This window comes from Bufo gargarizans, chromosome 6, assembly GCF_014858855.1.
Source record: "Bufo gargarizans isolate SCDJY-AF-19 chromosome 6, ASM1485885v1, whole genome shotgun sequence".
Taxonomy (NCBI): Eukaryota; Metazoa; Chordata; class Amphibia; order Anura; family Bufonidae; genus Bufo; species Bufo gargarizans.
The window spans coordinates 26221676-26246101 of NC_058085.1; the positions used below are offsets into that span (position 1 = coordinate 26221676).

At 47.5% G+C, this 24426-nt stretch overlaps 1 protein-coding gene and 1 pseudogene across 1 annotated transcript in view; one reads left to right on the forward strand and one right to left on the reverse strand.

Annotated features, from left to right (window-relative positions):
- LOC122940414 (zinc finger protein 260-like) overlaps positions 1-24426 on the forward strand; it is a 492103-nt gene that overhangs the window by 129897 nt on the left and 337780 nt on the right. The window lies entirely within an intron of this gene.
- LOC122940400 overlaps positions 4131-24426 on the reverse strand; it is a 200868-nt pseudogene continuing 180572 nt past the window's right edge.

Below are 24426 nucleotides of genomic sequence, written 5' to 3' on the forward strand. Positions count from 1 at the left end.
GACCCCATCTAAGAAACTACACCCCTCAAGGTATTCAAAACTGATTTTACAAACGTCGTTAACCCTTCAGGTGTTCCACAATGGTTATTGGCAAATAGAGATTAAATTTCAGAATTTTTGGAAAAACTTTCCATTTTACTATTTTTTATTCCAGTTACAAAGCAAGGGTTAACAGCCAAACAAAGCTCATTATTTATGGCCCTGATTCTGTAGTTTACAGAAACACCCCATATGTGGTCATAAACTGCTGTACGGGCACATGGCAGGGCGCAGAAGGAAAGGAATGCCATACGGTTTTTGGAAGGCAGATTTTGCTAGACAGTTTTTTTGGACACCATGTCCCATTTGAAGCCCCCTGATGCACCCCTAGAGTAGAAACTCCAAAAAAGTGACCCCATTTTGGAAACTACGGGATAGGGTGGCAGTTTTGTTGGTACTTTTTTAGTGTACATATGATTTTTGGTTGCTCTATATTACACTTTTTGTGAGGCAAAGTAACAAAAAAATAGCTGTTTTGGCACCATTTTTATTTTTTGTTATTTACAACATTCTTCTTACAAGTTAGATCATGTGGTATTTTTATAGAGCAGATTGACACGGACGCGACAATACCAAATATTTTTACAAATAGTTTTACATAACAAAGAATAAAAAAAATGATTATTTAGTGGCTCCACATTCTGAAAGCCATAGTTTTATTTATTTTTTGGGCGACTGTCTTGTGTAGGGGCTTATCTTTTTCGGGATGAGATGACGGTTTGATTGGCACTATTTTGGGGTGCGTATGACTTTTTGATCGCTTGCTATTACACTTTATGTGATCTAAGGTGACAAAAAATTGCTTTTTTTACACTGTTTTTATTTTTTACGGTATTTACCTGAGTGGTTAGGTCATGTGATATTTTTATAGAGCAGGTTATTATGGACGCGGTGATACCTAATATATATACTTTTTTTTTATTTATGTAAGTTTTACACAATGATTTCATTTTTGAAACAAAAAAATCATGGTTTTAGTGTCTCCATAGACTGAGAGCCATAGTTTTTTCAGTTTTTGGGCGATTATCTTAGGTAGGGTCTCATTTTTGTGGGATGAGATGACGGTTTGATTGGCACTATTTTGGGGTGCGTATGACTTTTTGATCGCTTGCTATTACACTTTTTGTGATCTAAGGTGACAAAAAATAGCTTTTTTTACACCGTCTTTTATTTTTAATTTTCACGGTATTCACCTGAGGGATTAGGTAATGTGATATTTTTATAGAGAAGGTTAATACGGACGCGGCAATACCCAATATATAAATTTTTATTTATTTAAGTTTTACACAATGATTTCATTTTTGAAACAAAAATAAAAATGTTTTAGTGTCTTCATAGTGTGAGAGCCATAGTTTTTTCAGTTTTTGGGCGATTGTTCTATGTAGGGGCTCATTTTTTGTGGGATGAGGTGACGGTTAGATTGGTACTATTTTGGGGGGCATATGCCTTTTTCATCGCTTGGTATTTCACTTTTAGTGATGTAAGTTGACAAAAATAGCTTTTTTATACACAGTTTTTATTTTTTTATAGTGTCTATCGGATGGGGTGGATCATGTGATATATTTATAGAGCCGTTCGTTACGGACGTGGCGATACCTAATATGTGCGGTTTTTCATTTTTTTTTCTTCAATTTTCTATTAGAAAATCAGGAGAATGGGGCGTGCTTGTTTTTTTACTTGAAACTTTTTTTTTTTATTCAAAATACTTTTTTTAACTTATTTTTTTTTAAACTTTATTTCTGTCCCACTCTTTTAGGGGTCTGATCCCCTCTGCAATGCATTACAATACATCTGTATTGTAATGCATTGCCTGTTAGTATATGACACTGAGTCATACACTAACAGGTTGCCTAGGAAACCCAGCCTGAGGCTGGATCTCCTCGGCTCCCGTAGAAGGCAGTTCCCGATGCCGTGCAGGGCATTGGGCAGCCTCTGCACGGCATCTGGCTGCCTTGTCACGCATCGGGTCCCCGCCACAGCAGCGCAGGGACTCGATGCGATCACTCACCTGCTGCAAACAACTTCTATGTCGCCGTCAGCGCGGACCGCGGCAGAGAAGGGGTTAATCCGCTGGCATCGCTGTAAACAGCGATGCCGGCAGATACAGCAGGGGTCTGGCTACCAGGGACTGCCGGACCCCTGCAGTGATCGGGCGCACACCGCTCCGGTGCCCGCCCGATCATCCCGCCGTGCATGTACATAGGTGACAGGAACATAAATTTAAAAAAGTCATCTGTTACATTGTCAGGTCACATTTTTCAAATTTGGCCGGATAGAAACCCCTGCTCTGCATAGTTGACAGGGAATAAAATGTAAGAAATTCTTCATTAAATGATGTGCGCCACATCCTTTCATTCAATGCTTAAACTTTAAAAAGTTGTCCCACTTTTACGCTTTAATACTTTGTCCCATATTTCCGCTCTATAATTTTAAATTTTAAAAATTAATATTCCCTTGGATGTGGTCTCTCTTTCTCACACTCCCTCTCCGGCGTGGAACCCTGATTCGCCGATAACCATGATCAACATGGTAGGCTCAGAAATGGTGGACGTCATAGGGACGTGCAATCAGGCAAAAGTTAGCTAAAGTCAACAAAGCGGCAGCAGGGCCTCTCCTCGCTGACATTCCCTATAATTTTTTATTAATCATTCCAATAACAGGGCATCTTAAGAGTCCTGTATTGTTATTTATCGTCACTACCTCCCCGAATCGGGAGTGGGTAATTGCCGCGCGCCCCCTCCTTAACTTGGAAGCTAATGCTTCAATACTTTCTCCCACATTTACGCTCGATTACATTTAATTTCATCCATTCACCTCCCTTGCATGTGGTATCCTTTTCTCAGGCTCCCTCTCCGGCCTGGAACCTTGATTCCCCGCCACCCGTGATCACCATGGTAGGAGCATAAAAGAACATCGAAAGTTGATAGAGCAGATATTAAATTGGATTGGGAACATCACGGAGACATGCACACGCCTACACGAACTGACTGACAGGGGTCAGCCCCTGCAACTTCTGGGTCTCCAAATTGGGCACATGGCCTGAGCTTGCCCTTTAAGCCTTGGAGGTGCTGGCCTGCCCTGCAGCCAGTGTATTGTCTGAACGTGTGTTTAGCACGGCAGGGGGCGTTATCACAGGTTATATTTCCCAATGTTTTGGGGTGTACCCCAATTTAAAAAATAAAAATATATTTAAAAACAAAAAGCAGTGTAGGCTACCTCCTCCACCGCCGCTTCCACATCCACCGCCTCCTCAACCTCCTACTTCATATGGACTCGTCCTCCTAGACCAAGATTATAATTTTTTTATTTTTACGTATTTTATGTTATTTAAAATCATTTCCCTATACGCATTTGTTTGCAGAGCACTTGCCATGCTATTAAAGGGAGTCTGTCAGCAGATTTCCCCTTTTTAACAGTTGCCATACCGCTGTAGCCGCAAAACAGATGATTAACACAGTACCTTTATATGCTTTGGTGGACTTTTAAATATGCCAAAAACGAACTTTGATGAGGGCTCGCAAGTGCCCAGGGCGGAGTCCACCGGGTTGGAGCCCAGGCAGCTCTGCCTCTTCGGCTCTTATCCCCGCCCAGCCTCCTTCTCTGCTCGCCTATCTGTTGTCTCTCCCCCTCAGCGAGATCCCGCGCCGACGCGATGACTTCCTTGGCCGGGGCATGCGCATAAGCTACTGCGATGCCGTGTCAGCAATGGGCATGGCAGTGCGCATGCCCCGGCCAAGGAAGTTATCGCATAGGCGCGGGATCTCGCTGAGGGGGAGAGACAACAGATAGGCGAGCAGAGGAGGAGGCTGGGCGGGGATAAGAGCCGAAGAGGCAGAGCTGCCTGGGCTCCAACCCGGTGGACTCCGCCCTGGGCACTTGCGAGCCCTCATCAAAGTTCGTTTTTGGCATATTTAAAAGTCCACCAAAGCATATAAAGGTACTGTGTTAATCATCTGTTTTGCGGCTACAGCGGTATGGCAACTGTTAAAAAGGGGTAAATCTGCTGACAGACTCCCTTTAACCACATTTTGATGCCATTTGCAGCCCTTTACATGACATTTTTACAACCATCTTAGTGCTCAAAAGTTCGGGTCCCCATTGACTTTGAATGGGGCTCGGGTTAGGGTTCAAGTTCAGGTCCCAAACTCAAACTTTTTTGTGAAGTTCGGCCGAATCCGAACATCCAGGTGTCCGCTAACTCTAGTCCCAATCATCGCTCCAAGCCCTCAGCTACCTCTGGTAACTGAAAGCAAGGCGTTGTTTTATCTCTCTGTAAAAAGGAGTATCTGAAGGAATAAAGCCAGTTAGTGACCACTATAAAACATATAAGGGAGGTCACTAACAGGCTAAGCATGACGATGGCTTCTCTTATATGTGGGCATTTTGATGATTAACAAGAGATGCTTTATGGTTGAAACACATATCACATTCTGAACATGAAAATGGCTTCACCCCTGTGTGAATTCTCTGATGTTTTATAAAATGTGATTTACAGTTAAAACATTTTCAACATTCTGAACATGAAAATGGTTTCTCCCCTGTGTGAATTCTCTGATGTCGATCAAGACCTGATTTACTCATAAAACATTTCCCACATTCTGAATATGAAAATGGCTTCTCCCCTGTGTGAATTCTCTGATGTATAACAAGACCTGAATTACTGTTAAAACATTTCCCACAATCTGAACATAAAAATGGCTTCTCCCCTGTGTGAATTCTCTGATGTATAACAAGATCTGATTTATGGTTAAAACATTTTCCACATTCTAAACATGAAAATGGCTTCTTCTCCCCTGTGTGATTTCTCTGATGTTTAACAAGATATGATTTACGGTTAAAACATTTCCCACATTCTGAACATGAAAATGGCTTCTCCCCTGTGTGACTTCTCTGATGTATAACAAGATCTGATTTCTGGTTAAAACATTTTCCACATTCTAAACATGAAAATGGCTTCTCCCCTGTGTGATTTCTCTGATGTATAACAAATTCTGATTTACTCTTAAAACATTTCCCACATTCTGAACATGAAAACGGCTTCTCTCCTGTGTGAATTCTCTGATGTATAACAAGATCTGGTTTACGGTTGAAACATTTCCCACATTCTGAACATGAAAATGGCCTCTCTCCTGTGTGATTTCTCTGATGTGTAACAAGAACTGATTTCTGGTTAAAACATTTCCCACATTCTGAACAAGAAAATGGCTTCTCTCCTGTGTGAATTCTTTGATGTATAAGAAGAGATGAATTATAGTGAAAACTTTTCCCACATTCTGAACATAAAAATGGCTTCTCTTTTACGTGAGCTGTTTGATGTTTAGCACCTCTTCTGTGACTTTTATTCTGTGTTACAGTCTGTGATGAATCAGAAGATCGGACCTGTTTAAAAGAATCTAACGATGCATTCTTGCTGTGATTGGATGAGGGTATATCTTGCATATTGGCATGCTCTTCAAATGTATCTCGTGTGATACAACAATCATCTGCTTTAAGATTTGAAGATACCAGATGTTTCTCTAAGTTCCTAGTACAGTCATCTGCCAAGAATAAAACACATTTTATTATTGATGAATAACATTTAAATTGTATTGAAGTTTTATAACTTTTCCATATAAAAATCCACAGAAAGTACAAGACATGGCACACAATTAGAATATCAATTGACTAAAACAGTTGTGGCCAAACAGACCACAATCTAATAGTAGACTAAGGGGCATAACTAGAAAACGCTGGCTCCCACCTTGAGCAACTTCCCTGCAACGCCTACCCGATCAGTCATTTAAAAGATATATAAATAAAGCATTTCCTAGAGCTGGACAAGAGGCTACGAATCCTCTCTTAGTGCCCCACACAATAGTTATCTCCCCCTCAGTGTCCCTTTCACAGTGGAATTTCCCTTAGTGCCCTCTTCACAGTAATAATGCCCCCTAAGTGCCCCCACACAATAGTTATGCCCCTTTGTGCGCCCCCTGCAGTAGTGCTGTCCCTATGGACTGGTGAAAAGGTGAGGCCTCTGCTTAAGAGGGTCCTCTGTGGAGTTGTCATAACATGTCTAGATAAATTAATGACTTGTTTTTCATTATCATCTTCCCTTACCACTATTGGTTCTATTTGCTGTATCCCCATTTCTCGCGATCCCTCAGTTGGATCCCTGCCTGTCCTAAAAAAAGGGGGGCTATGGGTGTATTCATCTGCGTTGTAGGTATTTGGGTGGTAGGCAAATTTATGCCTGAATTGATTACCGTATTTGCTGACTGTCCAAATGAGAAGGGTTGTGCAGATGCAGAAAACATACCTACAGAGGGATTGGTGTTTATACTGGTCATTGTCGTATTTGGGCCTATACTTATTTGTTTTTCCATTGCAGGGGGGCATGTTTTAAACGTTTCTCTCTTTTCTTGAGTAGATCTTTTTGGTGGTTAGTATCTACCTTTCTTTGTTTTGCGTTTAGTCCCTGCCCTTATATTTTGGGAGCTCGAACTCCGTACTGAGCCCTCAGTCCCTAATGTATCAGTTTTAGAGTTTTCTGTATATCTTTGTATATTCCTGATATTATTCCTATTTATCCAGATATATACTCTATTGCTATCGAAATCTTGACGATTTCTGATATATTTTTTTTGTTTGCGTTCCTTGATTTCGTTCTGTAATAGGTCGATATTATTCGTAATCTTTTGTTCTAAGTTACAAGAATTCAACCAAAATCCAGAATTTCATATCTCCTTGATCTCCATCTCTAGTTGTTGATCTAGTTTGGAGAATAAGCTCTTTTCATATTCTAGCAGGTAATTCATTAATCTTAGGGAATGGTCAGTCATGAGATGTTCCCATCCTTTGGTGAATTGTGTGTCTTCCAGGTGTGAATTTGGTCTTAACGGGATCCGTAATCCCCTATATAAAATCCCCTGCTGTATATATCTCTCAAAACTAGCTATTTCCCACCAGGATCAAATGTGTTGACTGTATGTTTTATTCAGATTCCTGAAGGCGATATTAATATCTGCCTGATTTAAAGGGATATTGGCATTAGAGAACACTTGACTTGCCTCAATTGTCAGGTTTTCTAAATTCAATTTTTGTTTAAGGAACCCTGCCATAACCGAATTTTTTTGGGGGGGGCAAGTAGTTTCCCACCAGAGGATAGACAGACACCTAAATCCTAGGCTCACTAATATATGATGATTGACTTGTATATTGCATGTGTTTACTGGGATTATTATCTCTCAGAGGGGTCATGCGATTTGAGGGATAACCTCCAACTTGACAAAAATTATTTCTGAATAACCCACTGGACCCAGGAGGTCCAAAATATGGTTCAATAGTCAAAATACTATAAATTCCTGTTTGTGGTCTTTTATTAAAACATAATTTATTTCTTATTCACACACCAAAAAACAAAAAAGGACTTTGTTGAGAACTTTAAAAATACATATGGAGGGATATTTGACAGGGGTAGAGGCATGTGACGTACTGTCACTGTATACAGTCAAAGGTGGGGGATATGATTATATCCTTCTATGAGTGGTATATAGTAGTCTAATATGGTTACTGACTGATTTGATAGACGTGCCACGTCTCTCTTTTGACTATTTTAACCAGTGTCAATTTCCTCATTACTATTTAAATATATCATAAAGAAACAGAGAGAGCAACATTGTCAATCCTACTACAATCTCAGTAATTGGAGCATAGGAAGAACATTTTCCCCAGCTCTCTTCATATAAATGCTGTAAAAGAAAAGCCTTCATGCCCGGGTTTAGCGCACGGCTTTATATGGCTTAAGGACTTGATCAGAGAGATCAACTCCTCCCACATACCAATTGTAGTCGACGATACAAAATCGGGCTTGAGGACTGTTGCCGCAGTACCTCGCACAGGGACAATGGTGATGCTGTTACCGTGAATTGTGGAAAGTACAAGGACATCCCTCTTGTCCTTATATCTGACCAGCAACAGGTTTTTACTAGTAAGGGCACGGGTCTCACCGCTGGGGATAGGTACCTTGCGGGGGTGGGTAGGGAGGCCGCGTTGATTTTTCCGCACGGTCCCACAAGCGGACATGGATCTGGCAGCCAGGGACTGGAACAAGGGTATACTAGTATAAAAGTTATCCACGTACAGGTGGTAACCCTTATCTAGCAGTGGGTGCATAAGGTCCCACACAAGTTTCCCGCTAACACCCAGAGTGGGGGGACATTCTAGGGGTTGAATACGGGAATCTCGCCCCTCGTACACATAAAACTTGTAAGTGTACCCTGAGGTACTCTCACAAAGTTTGTACAGCTTCACGCCATACCTCGCCCGCTTAGAAGGAACATACTGGCGGAAAATTAGTCTCCCCTTGAAAGCAATGAGAGACTCATCAACTGCGACCTCCCTTCCAGGTACATAGGCCTGCACAAATTTGGCCCCAGTGACCACTGACCGGCCTGATTTTGTACAGGCGGTCATAGGCAGGATCACCTTGGGGGGGGGGGGGGGGGGGGGGACATGCTGCATTATCTGCATAATGCAGGCATTTCCAGATGGCCTCAAACCAGGAGCGTGTCATGGACGCACTGTAAAGTGGGATCTGGTGGAGGACGTCCCCACTCCAGTAATGTCTGACACTAGGTTTCATGACTAGGCCCATGTGCAGCACGAGGCCCCAAAACGTCCTCATCTCGGCTGCACTGACCGGAGTCCAGCCACTGGGCCTAGCCAAAAAAGAGCCCGGGTGTTGAGCAACAAACTGTTGGGCGTACAGGTTTGTTTGCTCCACCATTAGATTTACAAAGTGGTCACTGAAAAAAAGACTAAAGTAGTCGTATTCAGTAAAGCCCACTGTGAAAATCTAGATTCCTGGTTGGCCTACAAAATCAGGAATCACGGGCTCAAAACGTTCTGGGGTATACCAGACAAGTTCACCGGTAGGGGGCTCCGATGGACTTAACTGGTGGCCAGAAAACTAGTACGAGCCCCAGAGCTTCTCGTTCCCTTGCTCCGCCTGGCGGTGTGTCCGCCGCCTTGGGGGCTCATTATCATCGCTAGATGACAAAAGGAAAGTGGGGTCATCCTCGTCCTCACTTGGGCTCTCGGACTCGGAGGCAAGCTGGGCGTATGCCTCCTCAGTAGAGAACATTCGTCAGGCCATAGGGGAGTGTGTGCGTGTGTGTTTGCGTGCGTGATAAACTTTATTTGGTGTGCGTGTGTGTGGGGGCACGGGTGTTTGCGAACTTACCCTAAACCTAAAAGACAAAAAAATAAAAATTTAAGGAAAAATTATAAAAAAAATTCTAACTCTCTGATCAACCGTCCAAAGTTGATCAGCGGTGGGGTGTGCGATGCGCTATCAGTGGCCTGGACGCTAAGAGTGCCGGCCACAGTCAGCGTACGCAGAAATAAATAAAAAAAATGCTTGTGCCCCAAAGAAGTTGTGGTGGGGGGGGGGGGGCAAGCTGCAGCACCCCTGGTGGGGGGGGGGGGGGGGTCTAGGGTCACACAGCTGTGCTGTGGACCCCAGACACCCGATTTTAGGGTGATGCAACGAGAACTGGCTTTTTTTTTTTTTTTTTTACTAACTTTCCCTGAAAATCCCTGTCTAACCTAACCTTTCCCTAAATACCTTGGTGGTGCTGGGGCACAGATGGGGGTGCTGGCTGATGATCCCTGAACAGATGGGGGTGCTGGCTCTGGAGATCGATGTGCAGCTCTCTCCTCGGCTCCTGGACTGAAAAGGAGGAGGAGAGGAGCGCTGCTGTAATTTGAACTGTCCAGCCAACCAGAGGCGATTCTGGGCATTGACCAGCAGGCACCCAGTTCCGATCAACGCCCGCCGGGCGGCGGTGATCTGAGCTATACATGACGTACCGGTACGTCATGTGTCCGGAACAGGTTAAGGCTACTTTCACACTTGCGTTCGGAGCGGATCCGTCTGGTATCTGCACAGACGGATCCGCTCCTATAATGCAAACGATGGTATCCGTTCAGAACGGATCTGTCTGCATTATATTTCAGAAAAAATATGTCCAATTTGTAGTCAGACGGATCCGTCCAGACTTTACATTGAAAGTCAATGGGGGACGGATCCGTTTGAAATTGCACCATATTGTGTCAACGTCAAACGGATCCTTCCCCATTGACTTACATTGTAAGTTTGGACAGATCCGTTTGGCTCCGCACGGCCAGGCGGACACGAAAACGTTGCAAGCAGCGTTCAGGTGTCCGCCTGCTGAGCAGAACGGAGGCCAAACGGAGCCATACTGATGCATTCTGAGCGGATCTGCATCCACTCAGAATAGGGGCTGTACGGATCCGTTCGGGGCTGCTTGTGAGAGCCTTCAAACGGAACCCCGAACGCAAGTGTGAAAGTAGCCTAAGGCTACATTCACAAGTCAAAAAAAGGCCATAAAAAACAGACACACTCATTTTTTTATGACCATTTTTCAACCATTTTTTGCATCCCTTTCTTGGTCGTCTGGACGTTTTGTATTCAGACCCTCTCTCCTTCTGTACCAGTTTGTAACTCGTCTTGTTTATGTTTAGTGCAATTGTCTGTATTATGTATGTATACCCCTTTTGATATGTACAGTAAAGACCAAAAGTTTGGACACACCTTCTCATTCAAAGAGTTTTCTTTATTTTCATGACTATGAAAATTGTAGATTCACACTGAAGGCATCAAAACTATGAATTAACACATGTGGAATTATATCCATAACAAAAAAGTGTGAAACAACTGAAAATATGTCATATTCTAGGTTCTTCAAAGTAGCCACCCTTTGCTTTGATTACGGCTTTGCACACTCTTGGCATTCTCTTGATGAGCTTCAAGAGGTAGTCACCTGAAATGGTCTTCCAACAGTCTTGAAGGAGTTCCCAGAGATGCTTAGCACTTGTTGGCCCTTTTGCCTTCACTCTGCGGTCCAGCTCACCCCAAACCATCTCGATTGGGTTCAGGTCCGATGACTGTGGAGGCCAGGTCATCTGGCACAGCACCCCATCACTCTCCTTCATGGTCAAATAGCCCTTACACAGCCTGGAGATGTGTTTGGGGTCATTGTCCTGTTGAAAAATAAATGATGGTCCAACCAAACGCAAACCGGATGGAAAAGCATGCCGCTGCAAGATGCTGTTATAGCATGCTGGTTCAGTATGCCTTCAATTTTGAATAAATTCCCAACAGTGTCACCAGCAAAGCACCCCCACACCATCACACCTCCTCCTCCATGCTTCACAGTGGGAACCAGGCATGTAGAGTCCATCCGTTCACCTTTTCTGCGTCACACAAAGACACGGTGGTTGGAACCAAAGATCTCAAACTCATCAGACCAAAGCACAGATTTCCACTGGTCTAATGTCCATTCCATGTGTTCTTTAGCCCAAACAAGTCTCTTCTGCTTATTGCCTGTCCTTAGCAGTGGTTTCCTAGCAGATATTCTACCATGAAGGCCTGATTCACACAGTCTCCTCTTAACAGTTGTTCTAGAGATGTGTCTGCTGCTAGAACTCTGTGTGGCATTGACCTGGTCTCTTATCTGAGCTGCTGTTAACCTGTGATTTCTGAGGCTGGTGACTCGGATGAACTTATCCTCCGCAGCAAAGGTGACTATTGGTCTTCCTTTCCTGGGGCGGTCCGCATGTGAGCCAGTTTCTTTGTAGCGCTTGATGGTTTTTGTGACTGCACTTGGGGACACTTTCAAAGTTTTCCCAATTTTTCGGACTGACTGACCTTAATTTCTTAAAGTAACGATGGCCACTAGTTTTTCTTTACTTAGCTGCTTTTTTCTTGCCATAATACAAATTCTAACAGTCTATTCAGTAGGACTATCAGCTATGTATCCACCTGACTTCTCCACAACGCAACTGATGGTCCCAACCCCATTTATAAGGCAAGAAATCCCACTTATTAAACCTGACAGGGCACACCCGTGAAGTGAAAACCATTTCAGGTGACTACCTCTTAAAGCAGTAATCAAAGCAAAAGGTGGCTACTTTGAAGAACCTAGAATATTACATATTTTCAGTTGTGGTCACGGCTGCGGATGCGAAGACCTTGTGTAAGAAGAGGGGGACAGGCCTGCCCTGTTTACTTACCTTATACCTGGACTTAATGGCTGGTGGTGTGCCCTTAGCCATGAACGAGGGTAGGCCTATAAGGGGGCATACCCTGGTAGATGTGGAAAATAAGGAAGGGTGGGAGGGGCACAGATAGCTCACGGGCAAGGAGGGACGCGCGCCCTGGCTATTTAAAAGGCACCTCCGCCCCTCCCACAAATACAGGCTGACATGTCAGCCTTAACTACTTGTGGTCACGGCTGTGGATGCGAAGACCTTGTGTAAGAAGAGGGGGACAGGCCTGCCCTGTTTACTTACCTCATACCTGGACTTAATGGTGGTGTGCCCTTAGCCATGAACGAGAGTAGGCCTATAAGGGGGCAAAGAATAAGCCAGGTAGCGTAGAAAAGAGTTTATTATACATGCAGAACGTCATAAAACCAGACTACAGAAGGCCTCGGATATCTCTCGGTGTGGATTCGGAATGTACCGCCTGTAGCATGCAGAGTGCCAGCGACCCATTTTTTGGATGATGTGAGCTGGGACATTATGCTTTGATGCTGCGATGCAGCCCCAATGCAGAAGGAATGCCCCGAAATGCCCACTAGGGAACGGATGTGTGAAATGAACTGGGATGACGTGATGGATCTGACTTTGAAGGGAAGCAACGGGCTGTCTTGGGCCGAATCGCCCAACACCGCCAGAAGCTGCTGGAGGACCTGAACCGGACACCATTCGTTGAAAGTAGGGAAGTACCTGATCCCCACTGGTGGACCGACTTGGGATGACTTGGATGAAGCGAGGTACAGGATGAACTGGTAGCCCTGCCGGACCAGCTGGCCCCTAGTTAAGCCTTTGGTTTTAGCAGAGGAGCTGGTGAACTCCCCTGGCCTTAAAAAAACATAAAAGCTGAGGTACATGGCCGCTTTGAGCACGGTACTAGCAAAGAGCCCAAAAGGATTACCATCTAGGGAGGTGGATAACTTCCTGAAGAGTTCTCCTGACACCGGCTGTCTAAGAGAGCTTGGCCCCCCGCTACTTTTTTGAATGCCCCTAAGGGTGGCTTTTATCGGCTGTGACAGGAAAAATCGACCTACAGTCCGGATCTTCTAATGAGAGGAAATGCTGTACGCCGGCCAGGTATATCTTTATGGAGTTGTAGGACAGTTTGAGCTCCAAATGGCGGTATGCCAAGAAAGCCATGATGTATGCAGTCTTGCCGGTATCATGTCATGGGTGAAGGAGCGTGAACTTGTGGAACACATTCCAGCCTGTTCTATAGTTTCTGGACGTGTTGACCGATAAAGAATTTCTCACCAGACTTTTTGCTGAATCAATGAACGATTTTAAACCAAAATCAGAGTTTGGAACGCAGGAGGGGATAAACCCACTTGGTCCGCCTCCGGCATTGCCTGGAAACAATTATGAAAATGAAATCGTGACAAAGGCATCTGCGGCGATATTTTGTGTACCCTGAATATGCCTGCAAGTTATATGAAAATCGTGACGGAGAGAAAGCCAGACCAACCTACGGACAAATGACATGATGAACGGAGATTTAGATCTGCCTTTGGCGATTATGTCTACCACCGCCTGATTGTCGGTGACAAAAACTACAGATGAATTGGCCCATTGACTGCCCCAAACTTGAGCCGCTGCTACAATGGGGTACACCTCTAGTAAAGGGGAAGATTTTAAAGCTTTCTGCACCGAAGACACCTCTGTGGGCCAGGGACCAGCAAACCACTGATTCCCGCTGATTGCTGCGTAACCTGCAGAGGCTGCGGCGTCTTTGAAGATCGTGGTCGATGTGGGACCCCATTGCGGAACAAACATAGAGACGCCGTTACAGCTGGCGAGGAACGTGTTTCACATCGCCAAATCCGTGATCTCTTGACTTTCTAGGCAGATGAGACTATCCTGCTCGGGGGCTGATGGAAGCAGCTGTAGCAACCGGGAGGTGAAAGCTCTGCCCTGCGGCATGATCCTAGTAGCAAAGTTCAACATACCCAGCAAAGATTGTAACTCCACTTTAGTGAAACGTCTGGAACCTGCTTCTTTGGAGATCTCTTCCCTGATTTTGGCAAGCTTCTCCTCTGGAAGCCTAGCTTGCATTTCAATGGAGTCCAAAACTATCCCTAGAAAGGTGATTACAATCGAAGGGCCTTCTACCTTTGAAGAGGCGACGGGAACATTGAGCTCGGAGAAGACCCGGAGAAGGGACCTGAGCTTGCTGGGTCTGTTGCCTGGAGATTCCACCAACAGGAAATCATCCAGGTAATGGATGACCAGCGGGCAATCGCATCAGTTGACTAGAATCCAATGCAGGGCCTGCACAAATTGGTCAAACAGCCAGGGACTGCTCTTGGATCCGAAGGTCAGATGGCTAGCAAAATAATAAAGATTTTGCCATTTGATGCCATACAACCTCCACAGCTGTGGGTGAATGGGGAGCATTTTGAACGCGTCTGCGATATCCGCCTTGGATAGCCAAGCCCCTCCGCCTACCTGGAGAATGAGATGTATGGCTTCATCAACTGAGGAGTACCTCATGGAGAACTTTTCGGAGGGAATCAGAGAATTTAAACTCGGGATGTCGGAACCATGAGGCGCAGAAAGATCATAGATGAGACGTTTTTTTTTTTTTAAACTTCCTTGCCACAATCCCGATAGGGCTGACCCTCCAAGAATCAAAGGGGGCAGTGGAAAATCTCCAGCTCTGATTGTATGAGGACTCCTACCGAGTCAGGATCCTTGGCTGCTGAGAGGAGATTGGGGCCCTCCCAAGTGGACTGGGGAAGTGCGACCAGACCCGTATGGAAACCCTCGGAAAACCCGACTGTGAGAAACTGAACAAAACGGGGATTGGGAAGGTTGTGTAGGAGAGTTGCCAGGAGATGCACGTTGACTCCGACTAGTCAGGAGGTCCTGGAGGAACGCTGTGGGCATGTTGTAATGGGGTGAGCTCTAAAGCAACCAGAGCAAATGTGCAGGGCTCTACATTTATTATAGTTACATATGGCCATGTTGTAATTGTTGCATAATTGACTATTACCCAGGAAAACTATGGGGCGGCCTAATTTATCGGTGGATGGAGCAGGTCTTTGTGCGAAACCAGAGGTGCTGGGAAGGAACCTGCCTTGGGAGACGGGAGGGAACAGGTTGGGGCACCAATCTGACGAGTGGAGGATGGAATTGCACGAAGCACAAGCTGGAGCCTTGAGACCAGCAAAATGGCGACAAAAGAGCTCCATATCCATGAATGCCCAATTGGTGGTGTGGTGGAACTGGGCCAGAGTGGCGGCCGCCTTAGCAGAAAACGAGCGATGGTAATCATAAAAAGCGCGCCCGCCATACTTGTGGCCCAGATCCGTGACCCTGTACAGGTAGGTGTCTCCTCCCGTCTTCCAGGGAAGGCGGAGCAGATGATGTCCCTATATAAGCTGAAGGCCAGGACAAATTCAGGGATAGACAATTTTTTGTTGAGGCGGACGTCCCTGGCTTTTAGAGTGATAGAAACGTCGCCACAAGCAATGGTCCTATTGTCGATGGTGTCATGGGTAGTAATGAGAATGCTAGCTAAATTGACGTCCTTGCCGTCCAGAATATCCCTCCTGATGTTATCTGGGACAAAGTGTGCCGGAGCTACCTCAGGTGTAAATGAAGCCCTACCTGGGGAATGGGAACAAGAAGCAGCGACCAATGGGACCGGAGGGACTCAGTGACAGTCCTCTGGATTCTACCGCAACCAATCTGGCCTGCATATCTGAGACAGAAGTGGCAATATTGTTGATTGTGGCATGCAACTGTGCCAATGATAGCTGAATAGTTGACATGGGCACTTGATCCGCTGGAGGGGCCGATGGCTCGGATACCAGGAGTCGGTATAGCTCCGCCTTCCGAGCCGACGCAGGGTAACAAATCCCTTGGCTGTTGAGTTCTTTGATCAATTTTGGAATTGTCCAACTCCTGAGCGACATGGTGCTGCCGTGGGTGGAAGCGGACGACCCAGGGATTGATATGGAATCCTCGTGGTCTGATAGATGAGACATACTGTGGGAGTGAGAAATGATGACAGAGTTAAAGGTCGGAAGACCCTGGAGTAAATAGTGCCCCGTGACAGTGAAAATGTTTTTTTTTTTTTGTGCTGGTGCAGACCCCGGAGTGTGAGCGCTTACCTGTGTGGACCTGAAAAGAAAGTGACAGCTGGCGATGATGACGTGACTTAACCGTAGAGGGAGTGTACAGTGAAAAAAGGTGCGCACCGAAGTGATAATGACTAGACGGTACCTGAAGAATGACCCAGGAAAAACAAAGATGCAACAACTGGCCCCGGACCTGAAGTGTACAGGACGATGATGTTAGTACACATGAGGCTGGGAGAGAAGTATCGAGAACTTTTTTTTTTTTGGTAGGCAGAAAACATGACTACTACAACAGGCGATGGATACGTGACAAACAGAGAAAACATGGGCCCACGTGAACGGACAGATAATGGCGAGTTTTAAAAACGTAAGCCTGAAAACGAACCAGGCAACAGAATTATTGAATTAAAAATGTAAGCCTGCATGACAGGCAACATATTAAAGATAAAAACGTAAGCCCGACAACGTAGCAGGCAACAGAAATTATTGAATTAAAACGTAAACCTGCATAACGTAACAGGCAACAAAATTAAAATCAGAGTAAAACGTAAACCTGGATGACGTTACAGGCTGCATATTTAAGTTAAAAACGTAAGCCCGAGGACGTGGCAGGCAACAGTAAATTATAGAATTAAATACGTAAGCCTGCATGACGTAACAGGCAACAAAATTACTCAGAGTACGAACACAAACCTGGATGACGTTACAGGCAGCATATTTAAGTTAAAACGTAAGCCCAAAGACGTAGCAGGCAACAGAATTAAAGGGAATCTGTCACCTGCTTTTACCATTTTAAGCTGGCACCATCGCCATGTTGACTAAAGTACCTTATTTCCAGCAGTCTTCTTTTTACTTTATTTCGTTTTGTAGTTAGGGTCCAAGGTGCCCAGAGGGGCGTTTTTTCTCACTCTCCGGTGCCCAGTGACGCCCCCCTGCAGTGCCCAAGAACGCCTCCTGATCATCAAATACCCTCCCACAGCCCGGCAAACGGTTCCGCCCCCTCCCCACGTCATAGTCTACCTTATGGAACTGCCCCGTCCTTCTTCCTGTTTGCGGCCAAAAAACTCGCACAGGCGCAGTACTGCCAGCGCGATCATCAACCTCCTGAGGGCAACAGCCTCAAAAGTCTCACTGGGCATGGGCCGAGCCCAGTGATGTGACCTGAGCGCTGTTGCCCTCAGGAGATTGATGATCGCGCAGGCGCAGGCGGCAGGCGGTTCTGCGCCTGCGCAAGTTTTCTGGCCGCAGACAGGAAGGAGGACGGGGCATTTCTATAAGGTAGACTATGACGTAGGGAGGGGGCGGAACCGTTTGCCGGGCTGTGGGAGGTTATTTGATGATCAGGAGGCGTTCTTGGGCACTGCAGGGGGTGTCACTGGGCACCGGAGAGTGAAAAAAACGCCCCTCTGGGCACCTTGGACCCTAATTAGCATAACATAAAAAGTGCTTTTATATCAAAACTACAAAACGAAATAAAGTAAAAAGAAGCGTCAACATAGAGATGGTGCCACATTCCCTTTAAGCATACATGGATGTATTAAAGACGTAACCTGGGACGATGTCGCAGGCATCAACATGAAATAATTGCCAGTTAAAAACGTATGGCCGGGAAAAAGTGACAGGCCACATACATTTGCAAATAATTTGTTTAATTAAGAATTATTTATATATGAGCGTGAAAAACATGAGCGTGAAAAACATGAGCCTGAATGACGCACCAGCCCAGGGTGCTATGACGGTGACCTAAGGAGACGGTGGGCAGCAGCAGTCCCAGGGGCAAACGAAAGCGACTGATTGAAGACTGGCAGAGGTTTTTTTGTTTGTTTGTTTTTTTAACTTTAATTGACAACCTCGGGTAACTTATGGTTGTCCTGGTTGTTGTTTTTTTTTTTTTTTACTTTATTGTCCTCCACGTGTCTCCATGCTGCCAGCCTGGGGAAGACTCTGCTGAGCGGCAGCAGGAGTAAGAGGAAACGAAGGAGAACGAATATTGACCGGGCAGAAACAGGGAGGTGGTGCCGAGCTATCGCGGGACTTGCAGCACCTGAGAGAGAGAGCGAGGGAAGCAGCGATGGGGGAGACAGAGCCTGATATGGGATTCAACGCCCAAGCTCAGCCGCATAACCCAGGTGGGCAGCGCTGAACGAAGCCGACAGTGGCCAAGGTACAAGGGGCAGCAGGCAGGGACCGGAATGCCTGAACCTGGAAAAAAGGGGGCAGCCATGTTACCTGAGTGTTCGGCTGCAGCGCACCGGAGCAGCTTGTCAGTTATAGGGACCAGCGGCCCCAGCATACTTACGGGTGGCTGAATGAGAACGTGTGTTGGCGACGTGAGCTCGGCGGGAAAACAGCAGTAAACTCCTCCTTGCACAGATAGCTCATGGGCAAGGAGGGACGTGCGCCCTGGCTATTTAAAGGCACCTCCGCCCCTCCCACACTCACCTAAACAATTATTAGGAACACCATACTAATACGGTGTTGGACCCCCTTTTGCCTTCAGAACTGCCTTAATTCTACGTGGCATTGATTCAACAAGGTGCTGATAGCATTCTTTAGAAATGTTGGCCCATATTGATAGGATAGCATCTTGCAGTTGATGGAGATTTGAGGGATGCACATCCAGGGCACGAAGCTCCCGTTCCACCACATCCCAAAGATGCTCTATTGGGTTGAGATCTGGTGACTGTGGGGGCCATTTTAGTACAGTGAACTCATTGTCATGTTCAAGAAACCATTTTTCCAGTCTTCAACAGTTCAATTTTGGTGAGCTTGTGCAAATTGTAGCCTCTTTTTCCTATTTGTAGTGGAGATGAGTGGTACCCGGTGGGGTCTTCTGCTGTTGTAGCCCATCCGCCTCAAGGTTGTGCGTGTTGTGGCTTCACAAATGCTTTGCTGCATACCTCGGTTGTAACGAGTGGTTATTTCAGTCAACGATGCTCTTCTATCAGCTTGAATCAGTCGGCCCATTCTCCTCTGACCTCTAGCATCCACAAGGCATTTTCGCCCCCAGGACTGCCGCATACTGGATGTTTTTCCCTTTTCACACCATTCTTTGTAAACCCTAGAAATGGTTGTGCGTGAAAATCCCAGTAACTGAGCAGATTGTGAAATACTCAGACCGGCCCGTCTGGCACCAACAACCATGCCACGCTCAAAATTGCTTAAATCACCTTTCTTTCCCATTCTGACATTCAGTTTGGAGTTCAGGAGATTGTCTTGACCAGGACCACAACCCTACATGCATTGAAGCAACTGCCATGTGATTGGTTGACTAGATAATCTCATTAATGAGAAATAGAACAGGTGTTCCTAATAATTCTTTAGGTGAGTGTATATGTTGGTAAGGCTGAAGGTCAGCCTGCATTTGTGGGAGGGGCTTGAGCCTTCTTAAACCCCCACCTACCTCATCACAGTGGGCGTTCCGGTTCTTGTGTGATCCACTGGTTAGTGTTGGTGTGTTCCCTGGTACCTACGGTCGCCTCTCGCTGAGTTCGTGTCTCCTGGTGGTAAGTATGGGGCTCTTTCGCAGGGCAAGAGCTGAGGAGGTCTGGCGCCCTCCCTCCACCTCATGCGGCCGGTGCGTTCCAGCGTGGAGCGCTCGGGCTTCCGGCCGGCCCTCCCCCCCCCCCTCCGCTCATCTCCCTGGGTTCCTGGTATACGGCATCAGGGGACATACCCGGCAGCCGGCCGACTCACCCGGGCCGGGGGGGGGGTTAGGTGTGGGTGGCTCGCAGGTCTGGCCGGCATTCCTGTTCCCGGCACGGCGCACGGGGGCGTGCGTTCCAGGGTGGAACGCACGCACTTCCGGGGGCCGGTCCTCACCGCTCCGCTGGCTTCCGGCATTTGCTTGATCTACCGGCCCAACGGTGTCTCCCCGATCGTTGGGGGGGGGAGGGCCGGTTCAGCTTACCAAGCGGCGACGCCTCAGGTCCGGCGTGGCAGCCGGTGCACACGGGCGTGCGTTCCAGGCTGGAACGCACTCCTCTTCCGTCGCCCACAATGACGTCACCCTCCCCTTCCCCGTCGCCCTGGCTGCATGGTGAGCTTGCGTTCCACGCCGGGCGTGGGATCACGGGCGGCCGGGCCGGACGGGGAGGGGAGGGAGGAGGTGCCAAGAATCAATGATCAAGATTCCTTTGTCCATTAAATAAATGCATGCGCAAAAAAAAAAAAACAACCCCAAGGGGGGAATGACATTAAGGTACGTTTTGGGGTAAGCCCGCCATAGTCCGCAAAAAAAATAAAATAAAAAATGGGAAGTTAAATGGTTTCACAGACAAACCCGCCATATAGTAAAAAAAAAAAAAATAAAAAAACCCGCCATATAAAAAGAAATAATACAAAAAAAAAAAATTAAATAAATAAATTAATTTGCTTGAAACCCGCCATATAGTAAAAATTTTTTTTTTTTTTTACATTTAATGGAAACCCGCCATATAGTAAAAAAAAAAAAAAAAAAAAAAAAAGAGGAAAATTAGTTTATTGGAAAACCCGCCATATAGTAAAAAAAAAAAAAAAAAAAAAAGGGAAATCAGATGTACGGAAAAACCCGCCATACAGGAAATGAATTAAAATAAATTATTTTAAATTCGGGGGTCCACGTGGGGACCGGTCTGGCTCCTTCCCACTTCGGCCATCGGGTCACATCCAAGGGGTCTTGGTTCCCTGGTTCGCCCAGGCCATCATGTTTGTCAGGTCACCAAGTCGTGGTCTGCCGGTTACAGTCGGGTGGCCGGTCACGGTTGGTGGCGCCCCCTCCTTCCCTGGTACGCCCAGGGCTCAGCTCACTCCTGGTACGCCCGGGTCTTCACGTTTCTTGTCTTACATACGGGTTCACGCACCTGTCCTTCGACTGCAGGTCTCCCTAGGCGGCCAGTTTCGGCTTCTCCCCTGGGCATTCTTGCTGTCCGTAATCCGAAGTTCATGGCTTGCCACTGCCCTTCGCGGGCCGCTGCTACGCGCAGCCTCTATTTTCAGGGCTACGCGCCTTCTCTCCTGTCAAACCGCCTGGTTCGCCCAGGCGGCTCTCTTCGGTCAGGGGTCCAATCCGATGCGCTCGGATGGTCGCTTGGCCTTAGGGTGAGCCCCAGCCTGGCCAGTTCGCCTGGTTCCGCAGGTTGAGGGACACCCATGGCCTCTGCACTCTCAAATGTTTCGCCTGTTGCTTTATTTACAGGAGTTTTTGTTCCCAGTTCTCCGTTCCTTTTTCGGTCCTGTTCAGGTAAGTTCGTGCCAGCACCTCCTCGGTCCCAATCAAATCATAACCACGCGTTAATTACCTTCGTCTGTTCGGCTAGGCCAGGTTCGTCGGAACCGTCTTGCGAATTCCGTTACCGGTACGTGTCTCTCTGTCGTGCACCAATTTAATCTCCAAGTACGTCATCGCCTTCTCTTTTCCTTTTTTTTTTTTTTTTTCCTCTCTTTCTTTTTCTTTTCTCCCTTTACGTTGTCATGCCTTATATTTTTTAGCTGCTCTGCCATGTCTCGAGCCTCGGATATGGAGGACGGCCTTTCCATCTCCGGCTCGATCGCATCAAGCCAAGCGGGTCCCTCGTCCCTTCGGAGCTGGACCATCCCGAAGCTATTGGCCGAGTTAAACCGGAGGGGCATTCCACACCCGGCCACTGCTAGAAAGGCAGAGTTGTATAAACTGCTTATGACCAGCCCTAGCACCACGGCCGTACAACCGGAGGCGTCGGCCATCCAGTTGTCCCTGGTGCAGCTGCAGGCAACCCTGAATTCCCTGGTGGACTCGGTAGCGGACGTTCGGGCTAGAGTTTCGGAGCTTGAAGGCCGGCCACCCGTGGTACCCCCGGCTCCCCTTCCACTGATGACCCCATCTTCATCAGGCTGGCTGGCTACAGGTACGCCAAGACCCATTCCACAGGTGTCCCCCTCTCACTTCATCCCTGACAACCTTAAAAGAGACATCCTGGCGGGGAAAGATGTCAATTTGGCATCAATCCTCATTGCCGCTCAAGATGTGCCCGAAAACCGGGTCATCAACTGTGGTGATGTGTCGGTGGTCCTTCGGGCCAAGGATTCACGGCTCAACCGCAAGTTGTCCATCCCGGAATTTGTCCTAGCCTTCAGCCTCTTCAGGGACATCGTTTGCACCACGCAGCCAGAGAGAAGGGAGGAGCTGGACAGCTATTTGTACCTAGTCACTGACTTGGGGCACAAATACGGTGGGTCGGCCTTCTATGACTACCACCGTTCCTTTGCGGCTAAGGCGGCGGCAGCCCTGGCCCAGTTCCAGTATGTCACCAGCTGGTCCTTGATTGATACCGAGCTTTTCTGCCGTCACTTCGCTGGCCTCAGGGCTCCCAACTGTGCGACTTGTCAGTCGATTTTCCACTCCTCTGAATGGTGCCCCAATACCGCGCACCCGTCTCAGGACAGGCCCATCCCGGGGACCTCTGGATCATTTCCTGCCAACCCCTCCACAGACAAGCTCGGCAGACCCATTGTCTACCTGGGGAGGAGCCAGGTCTGCAATAACTTTAATTCAGGGGGGTGCTCTTATGCCAGCTGCCGATCGCTCCATGTCTGCTCCCTGTGCTTCAGGGCCCACCCACGGTCCGCCTGCCCAAAGAAGTCTTCCAAGGGTTCCTGACTAGCGGACATCAACGTGGACCTCTTGGCGGCGCTCCTTCGCGACCACCACGATCAGAACTTCGTGGCGTTCTTGTTGGCAGGCTTCCGCAAGGGGTTCCACACAGGGCTCATCGCTCTGCCACAGGTGCCCTGGGAGGGCAAGAATCTGCTGTCCGCCACCCTGGACCCACCGGCAACCAGCGAATTGCTCCAGTCGGAGGTATCCAAGGGATTCCTCATAGGCCCATTCCCATGCATTCCATTTTCCTCATGGCGCATTAACCCCATCGGCCTGGTAGCAAAGAAAAACACCAATAAAAAAAGATTGATTTATGATCTGTCCGCCCCCCATGTGTCCGGTGTTCCAAGCCTCAATTCTCTGATCCCCTCAGAAGAATTTTCCATGCGATATTCCTCGGTGGACGACGCCATCCAGGCAATCCTGTCGCATGGTAGGGGTGCTTGGCTGGCAAAAGTTGACATTGCAGATGCATTCAAACTCCTTCCCATACTGCCGCAGTTATGGCAGTTCTACGGTATTGAGTGGGCCGGCCAGTATTTTTTCGCCAACAGGCTCACGTTTGGATCCAAGAGTAGCCCGTGGTTATTCGACCAGCTGGCCAAGGCGCTACATTGGATCCTGATCCATCACGGGGGCCTCCGGTCGGTCATTCACTACCTCGACGATTTTCTTGTTGTCGAGGAGCCACAGAGCGGGTCCGGCATACTTTCCATCCTCCTCGAATTGTTTGCCAGTCTGGCTGTTCCGGTCGCGGAGGCTAAGACTGAGGGTCCGGCCACGAGGGTATCTTTCTTGGGCATCGTCCTGGATTCAGTTCTGTTGCAAGCCAGCCTACCAGAGGAGAAACTCGCTCAGTGTCGGGAGGTCATTTCCCATGCGGCAGCCACGGGATGCCTCACTAGAGTCGAGCTGCAGTCTCTTCTGGGGCGGCTCAACTTTGCCTCCAGGATTATGCCCCAGGGGAGAACCTTTGTGTCAAGGCTACTCCAGCTTCTTCCCTCGGCACCCGAACAGGACAGCGTCATCCGTTTGGACGGCCAGGCCATGGCGGACCTGGCTATGTGGAAGCTGTTCCTGTCCCGGTGGAACGGTGTCTCCTTTTTCGTGTCACCTTGGTCTTCCTCCTGCCCGACTATTTTTTCAGACGCAGCGGCATCTTGCGGCTACGCTGCCATTTGGGGTCCCCAGTGGCTAGCAGACCAGTGGCCCAGCGCCATCTTAGAGGAGGCTGAATCCATCCGCACCTCCTCTTTGTTGGAGTTATACCCCATTGTGGCAGCAGCTCAGGCTTGGGGCCACCTCTGGGCCAACTTGCCGGTGATGTTTGTGACAGATAACCAGGCCTTGGTCGACATATTGGCCAAGGGCAGGGCCAAGTCCCCCAAAATCATGGCGCTGTTGCGCCAGCTGGTTTGGCTGGCCCTGTCACATAACTTCCACGTGCATTGTAGCCACATCCCGGGGGAGAAAAATATAGCAGCCGACGCGCTGTCCAGGTTTAATTTCGAACTTTTCTTCCAGGTAATGCCGGAGGCCGAGCCACGCAGATTTCCCACCCCGCCCTTCAGTTCCCTGACAATGGACTAA